This window comes from Papaver somniferum, chromosome 9, assembly GCF_003573695.1.
Source record: "Papaver somniferum cultivar HN1 chromosome 9, ASM357369v1, whole genome shotgun sequence".
NCBI lineage: Eukaryota > Viridiplantae > Streptophyta > Magnoliopsida > Ranunculales > Papaveraceae > Papaver > Papaver somniferum.
The window spans coordinates 22,800,308-22,808,611 of NC_039366.1; the positions used below are offsets into that span (position 1 = coordinate 22,800,308).

The 8,304-nt window shown below is 34.9% G+C and overlaps 1 long non-coding RNA gene across 1 annotated transcript; it reads left to right on the plus strand.

Annotated features, from left to right (window-relative positions):
* Positions 1-651: 651 nt before the first annotated feature.
* On the plus strand, positions 652-2,595 carry LOC113308231. The gene is made up of 3 exons (XR_003339607.1): positions 652-1,655; positions 2,043-2,238; positions 2,330-2,595. It is a non-coding gene; the product is annotated as an uncharacterized LOC113308231 (long non-coding RNA).
* The last annotated feature ends 5,709 nt before the right edge of the window (positions 2,596-8,304 follow it).

An 8,304-nucleotide genomic window follows, 5' to 3' on the forward strand; every position in this document is an offset into this window, starting at 1 on the left:
TCAAAATGTCTTACTCATTTCTGGTGAAAGATTATACTTCATTAACACGATTGTTAAAGGCTGATGTCAAATCTTTCAGGAATACCATTTGAATGATCCAACGGCCGGAATCGTTTTTCATTCTTTTGTCTTATATGTAATGGTATTCCTGAAAGATTTGGCATCAGCCTTTAGCAATCATGTTCATTAGCTATGAACACCAAAATTCACCACCACAATTTCTTAACCAGGGAATAAATGCCTTGATAACAAGATTTCGTGGATAATACGTTAATAATTCAATTCATGTGACCTCGAATTACCTGAAATGGTGTACAGCTTCAGCTCATAAGTGTACCTAATTAACTAACTATAGTCCATTGAGAAAGTGCCAAGAAAATACAGAATCAAGAACAAGAAAGGAAAAATTGGAGAAGAAATTATTGAAGTTTGCTGTGCTATAAGCACCTATATATGAACAAGGTCCCATAGGACTAGGACACGCACTTTCAGCTACCAGTCCCATAACTTCTACACCAAACTCTCTTCTCCCACCAAGAAATCCGAAACCTTTTGCTTTTCAGATAGAAGAAATTTCGTCTCACCTTCCGCATTTGGGAATGCTACGCATATATACATCCCACTCCACCCATTGTTTTCTGCGCATCCACTTCTAATAAATCCTTCAACACTACTTCTTTTTTTTTTTCTCTTCGACAATTAATCTTCAAAAATTATCTGTCTTTCTTTTCTCTCTAGGATTGAAGAAGAATCATGAACAGAGAACCATCAAAGAAATCAATGGGGTTCTTTGCTATCCTTAAGGAAGCTCACAAACTTACAAACAAAAAATTCTTTTCAGAAATCAGCTTAACAATACCTTTTGCTATGTTTTATATACAAATCTTCACAATCATCGATACCAAGATTTCTCCACAGATTGATTATGGTCTAACCCGATCCATCTATTTAATCTTGGTGTTGGTTCTCATTATCTTGTCAACTTATAATGTCATCTATACCATTGCTCGTTTCTATAACTCCAAAGATATCACTTATATGAAAGTCATTGGTGTTCTTAGTAGTGAAAACTACTGACAAGCCCAGTTTTCTGTTTTTTCCACAGAGAAACCCACGAAAAGAAAACTTAGTGCGCGCACCCATTTTTTGAGAAAAAATGTCTCTCACGCTCATATTTCTCAAAATTAGTTGTTAGCTTCTTCTTCCTTCGTTTGTTTTTTCCTATGCTTTCCTTCTCCCTTTGTCTTCTCTTTCCGTGTCTTTGAAGAAGAGGGTAGACTGATTTCCCCTTCTATTAAGCTTTGTAATCTAAAATTGGATCCACTATTTTCTGAAACATATATACTGCGAAACTTTGTTAAATCTTAAAGCCCTGAAGCTTCGCCTCTAACCAAGACGTCGATAAGGTACACCACCAATTCCGACTCCCTAGTTAATCCTGAACCGGAAGCAGCTGAGAATTGTATGTATATTTAAGTTGTGACCAATAAATGTTTGTAAAAATGTCGATATGATGTTAACATTAAGAAGCTATTATAATAATTATAATAATAGTCTGGGTTGTTTCCCGTTTCAAAATTTATGCAACAAAGGAAGTATTAATTTCCGAAGAAGAGTCATGACTACTTCAACCATTTCCCCCACCAAAGTAGCAGGTAAGCTCGTTTGTTGGCTCACTCATTTTAAGTGTTCTTAATCATTTTTTTTTGCGATGTTGTTTGAATATTTTTATTGATTGGTCGTGGTGATGGTGGTATTTTTGTAGACATGTGAAGAAAAAAAATTGTTAGTGATTATCGGAGGTCGAGTAGATGGAAACACACGGAGCTATTAGAGCTAAAACTATTGCTCCTCATTTGGGAGTTTTAGCTATTGAGAAAGCCAAACCTTTAACATTACTTATAAGTTTATTTGGTGATAGAAATTTTGAATGTGCAATCAATTTTTTCAAAAGGAAAAAGAAAAAGGAATTTGCACACCTTTTCCCATTTCATCTGTAGTTGTATGTAAATTATATTTTTTTGCTTTGATTTGATTTGCAGGTGAAGATTTCCGGTGGAGGGAGATGCAATGTAACAAACTGGAAATGTAAATATTTTGCGCCTTTGATCATTCGTTGCAAGTTGTGATGATCTTTCCCTTTAAACTGTCTTTTTTATGAGCTTTTGGACCGAAATTAAAACCTCACTTTCCAACACTTGTCCTAGCTAGAATTACCACCTCCACCTCCTAATGAAGGTAAACTACTTTACTTTGCTCGATCTAAGAAAGTGAAGCTTAGCTTTGACCTCACTCTGCTCCTAATGAGTCTGTTGTTCTCGATTTGTAGATTGTACGTCAGTGTCATGCACAGAGCCATTTGTTAATACACCTCCATGAGCATTTTGTGGATGTGTTTGGCCAATGCAAGTTGGACTCTGTTTTAAGGTTGCCTTAATTTCCTAGAGAAATTGGAGTTATGTGATGAGTTCAAGATAGTTATTGCAAGAAGAAGTTACAGGAAATGATTTGCTGTCGGGAATGAATGTATGATTGTTGTGTAATACATGGAAAGAGGAGTACGGATTATTATTATTATGTAATACAGGGAAAGAAAAGCACATAATATGTTTTGCATATATAAAAGTAGCTATATAATATGTTATGCATTTATAAAAATGGATGTGTAACCTATTATGCATCTACAAAATTTGTTGCATAACTTGTTATGCAGTCCAGAAAACGGTTGCATAACACGTTATACAACAACTTTTTTGTCACTATTAAAACTAGCAAAATAAAAACTGCATAACTTGTCATGCACCTGCAATAATATCTGCATAACATGTTATGCAGTTGCGAAAATAGATGCATAACCTGTTATGCATCCAAAAATACGGCTGCATATTATGCATCTATTTTTTTTTATGTAAGCACTAATACAATGGCTACATAACTTGTTATAGATGCATAATTTGTTATGAGTCGAGAAAATGGTTGCATAATTCGTTATGCGGCTGCAGAATGTGTTATACGTCTTTTTTGGTGGCTGCATAATGGTTATGTATCAAGTTTTCGAAAATTTTGCCTAAAATGATGATACTTCCGATTTTTTCGTGAAAAATAAAAATTTGATATTGTTGTTTGTACTCGTTGTGTAGCTCTCTTAAAGAGATTTCCAACGATATAAAATTTGTAAAATTCCAAGGCACGGATTTTTAAATATATTATATCCAAGTTGCGTTGCTAATTATATCCCTGAAAAATTAGTCTGCATAACGAGTTATGACTGAAAAAATAGTATGCATAACAAGTTATGTATTGATTCTTTATAATTTCAGATAATTTTGGGTGTCACTATATCTAAAATTAATTGTGGACATGACAATAAAAATATTATTTTTTTGGGGCCTGCGCGTAATTTTCCCTTCTTAGTAACTGTTGGGAGAGTCTTATTTTCACATTGTTTTGGAGCTATATACAGCCCTGTGGCTCTTGGTTTGCTATTACCTTCTTTTGGAGGCCTGGATGATTTGAGATTTTCGGATCCTTACTTTACCGGATTAATCTACATGAAAGCTGTTTTGATTGTCGCAATAGCAGTTACTGAATTAGAGAAGGATACTGGTATAAAAGATTTTGCAAAGAGTATGAGATTGAATTTCGGTAAGATATGGATTTCTTGTGCCGTCTATGGTTTGCTTGAAATCGCATTTACAGGTATAATTTTACCTTTTTGCTACCTGATGATTTTTGGAAACAAAATGGCGGGTGAAGTATTTGTGAGAATTGGTTGTTATTTGTTGACGATTATTTGGATTCATTTCTCGCTTGTGCGTCTCACCGTGGTTTACCTCGTCTGCAACTCATACAACAACGACCAAGACATAGAGGCTGTTATAGTAACTCATGCAGTGGTCGTCCCTATTATACATTTGATATTTTGGTTAGGGAAAGAGATGTTCAATTAGAACGAGTGCCGGTTTGAAGGATCAGATAATTAATTTAATTTGAACGATTACTGTCAACAGAAATTCTTAGTACTAATCAGGTATGTATGTGGCTTGTTGGTTGTTTCTCCTACTGCATCTGTTTGAGAAGGCGTATTGGAGAATAGATAATTAATCATAGGATTCTGTTCTTTCCTTTTCTTTTTTTTGATTGTTATTATACATATTCTTTGATAAACTCCTGATGATCAAGATTAGCTTCCTCCATATAATTTACAGTTTTCATTTGAAATTGACGGTATGAGATTAACAGTTTGAGGAAATTCTTGAAATTTTATTTTCTTACAAGTTTTTTGCATTGTTCATATATATGAATTCCTAAATATTTTGGTTGATTCGCCTTTAGCTACCAATATGAAGCTAATCCCAGTCCTATGTATGAATGGATGTTGAAGCATTTTAGTTAGTGATTGGCACATAATGATGATACTACTTGTTCAATGAATCAAAACATGATCGACCGACTCTTTGTCCCTGTTACACAGCCTTTCACATTGGGAATTTGACAACCTCTTCTTACCAGATTATCCAGGGTAGAATTAGCATTTTAAGCTGCATTCCATATGAAAAATTTAGTGGACCACCTTTCACCCAGATGGACTTAGAAGGATACGAACCTTGATTTTCTTCTTCAACAATAACCTTCTAGCATTTCCTAACTTTAAAAGATTTATTCTCAACAAAAGAGCACTCTCACTGCAGCCTCTTGCCCATCGATCAAAGTCAGGAGTCATTCCAACCAAATTGAAGAAATCTGATTACTCTCCTGTTGCTCCAACAAATTAGCAGATTTTATTAAGTGCAAGTCGACCGCCACCATCTCTTCTAGTCGACCTTGTTTCGCAGTCGGCACCAAAAATTTAATTCTTGCTCCATCTCCAATGATGAAATTTGAAGTTTTGAATGAAAAACGACTTTTAAATGTCAAATACAAACGACTTTGAAATATGATGTGCTTTTATGACTGGGACTCTGTAGGAACATGGTTCTTATGCTTAAGTTGATAACACTCTGTAGTGCAATGCCCTTCCCTAATTTGAAAATGTTTGTTTTCTATGGATGCTTATTTGCTGCTTAGACCTTGTTTTTCATCCGGTAACTCTGGTTATCTAGTAAGGACGTACAGTTATTTTCTTATGTTTCATCCAGAGAATATTAGTTCTTTAGAGTAAAATTAGAATCATCTAGTAATGTTATTTGTTTTATTTAAAGTTTTGTAGCTGCAGGAAAACTTACAACTACATTTCAATGTATCTAAATTATTTCTCAAGTAATCATAATGAATTTTTTATTAACTTTTAAGGATTATAATTGGATACAATGGATAATAATGATTTTACAATGACTTTACTTTCTTTCCAAACAAACTTTCTCTCTCCTAGTTTCTTGTCTAACACACACTAAAAAGATCTCCTTCTATGTGATGACTTCCTTCCTTTATATAGTGATTCCTCATAGTGGATGACAGCTAAGACATCCACTATTTTAGGAATCACTATGTGATACATTCGCTCATTTATAATCACTCATTTACAATCACTCATTCTCGCACAGACTATACCTCGCATAGAACATCACACTTTACTCGTGATCTTGCTGATATCATCAAATACGTCACTTCAGCTTTGCCATGTGCGATAGTCCTCGCTTACATCAGATAATCCTTACTTCGCATACTTATTGATATGTGCGATATTCCACTCCTACATTTTTCCTCTTTTCATTTCGCTTACATTATGGAGTGAGCGATATGAGAAATTTCCATCCTAAAATATCGCATGTGTATATCTTTACGTATTCTACCTTGCCGACATTCCTCCGGAGTTCCAGTTCATTTATTCATACGCGTCGATTCTTCTCCTTTTTACCGGCTCAAACCGTTTATAACCGGTCGTCTCTTCTACCTATTTATTGACTTATTTTTAAGAAGAATATAATTTTCTTTTCTTCTTCACTAAAATTTCTCTTTCTTCCGCTGCGTGCTTCATTCCTGCTGCTACCGTTCTTCTGCTTCTACCGCTGTTGTTCTTCTGCTACTATTGCCATGGATAAAAATGCAAAGTTTGTTTTCCTCTTTCAAGATTTATCCTTTTATTCTTCTGATAATCATGATTCTTGATGGTAACTGTTATCTTTTTAATTAACCCAATTACCATATTATTCTAGGAAAAATTCTTCTTTGAGCGCCTTGAGGATAACTGTTCTAAACCCTAATTCTTCCTCAGATGATGCAAATAAAGAATCTCATAAGAGGAAAACTTCGCACAACAAAGAAGTAAGAAATATCTAATTTTAACTAAACAATATGTTGCCTCTATTTCTTATCTACTTTGTTTTCGCAGGTTTATGATTGTGAGATAGGTGGGGTCAAGAAACCAAAGGTTAAGAAAGTTCGCAAGCCCACAGTAGTGAAGTCAAATCTTTCTATTCTTGACTTTGATGTTGCGGACGTCACCCCATTAGCAACAATTCGAACTTCTGATACTAATGCCTCTATCACCCCAATTCAAGCTTCTGATGCAAATATGTTTGTCGCCTTTGAAGAAATTTTTCATGGTGAAAAAGAAACTGCTGCTGATCAAGGGACAAAAGATACTCTTATTACTGCCTCTGCGAATTCATCGGATGCGAATCAGACTTCTTCTTCATTCATCCACATTAGTCCTCAACCAAATTCTGTTAATGTATCCTCCCCTACAATATTTACTATTCCTTCCCCTCCTATATCCATCTCTTCTTTTTCGTCTTCTTCTTTGTTATTAATTTCCCTTTCTCTTAGCAAAAAGGCTTTGGATAGCGTGAATTTTGCTTCCCAAACTCTATCTTACACCATCAACTCTGCTCAATCCTCTACTAATGACCCTTGCAAATTTCGCATTTGTTCTGCTTTAAGTAAACTTTTGTGCGAATTTCCCTCTGATAGCACTATAAGAGATGAGATCCATTCTCACATTAATCCGACCTTCCATACTGCTCTAGATGTCTTGGTAAGCGCCTTTTTTCATGTTTTCACTTAACTTTAATATCTTAACCCCTTATCCTTGTCTTCTTTATTCTTTAGGATTCTCATCGACGAGTGATTCTTGCCGAATGACGTTTTAAATCTAGCTGCTCTCAGTTGGAACTTTCGCAACAAAATGCCTCTTTGGAGAATGAAGTCAATAGGTTGAAAATGGAACTTCAAGAGGTCCAGAAATTGAGGGGAGAACTTCAAGTTGCAAATCTTGAGGCAGAAAACCTTCGCAACCGAAATCAAGAACTTAGAGGTGACTTTTTCTCCTTTGCTTACTATATCCTATGATATATTTCTTCGCTTACCAACATTCCTTAAATTTCTTCATGCATTTATTAAGATTTAAACCAGAGGCGAGTTTTGGAGAGATATACTTTTCAATATCTTGCTGAGGATACTCAAGCGAATAACGAGAAGTTGCAGACTCAGTTAAACCAGCTAAATAATCAACATTCATATTCACTTGATCATATTAATAATCTGACCCATGAAAATAACCATCTCATTCAAGAAATTGAAGTATTAAATAGTCAAATATCCCATTTTTCTAAATTGTCATGTAATGCCGATCTAATGTATGAAACATTGTCAGAAGAGAACCATACCCTTTCTAAGGGGAAGCATTCTTTCTTAAGCAAAGAAGCAATGTTTTCGCACCAATATTCAATTCTTTAGAAAATAAACGAACATCAAGCGCAAGCTCTTCGTTCACTTGAAGTACAGCATGAAACATCGCTTAAGGAATTAAAGACCCAGAACAAAAAAATCATTCAAAGTAAAATAAATTTGACTGTGAAGAAGAATCAGCTTCAAGAATAATATAATCAATTAAAGCAATCTCATGATGTTCTTAAGAAGAATAAATCTCTCTCCGCTGATGAAAAGAAGTTTCGCTCCCGTCTTAATTGTTCAGTTGGTGATGATTTTGATAAAGTTATGGAAAGTATGAAGAATAACACCATTCTCTTTTCTAAGTTCTGCGAAGGTAGTCAGCTAGAGTTGACTGCCATGTTATTGTTTAATTATTTCTTTCAATTTCATTGACGCGAGCTTTATTTCCAATTTTGATTCTTTATTATTCTTCGCATATTCTGAAAGGTCACATCAATCTACTACTGCTCAATTGAGATCTGATTTATCCAAAGTTCGCAAAGAGCGTTTGAACCTGGAAGTATCTTATGCGAACCTTGAACTTTCTCTTGCTGCTTCTCGAGATAGAGCGTGAAGAAGACTCGCACATCAACAATCTTTTTTAGAGATAAATGCTAGAAACTTTGAAAGAGGAGGTATTCGCAAGGCTCA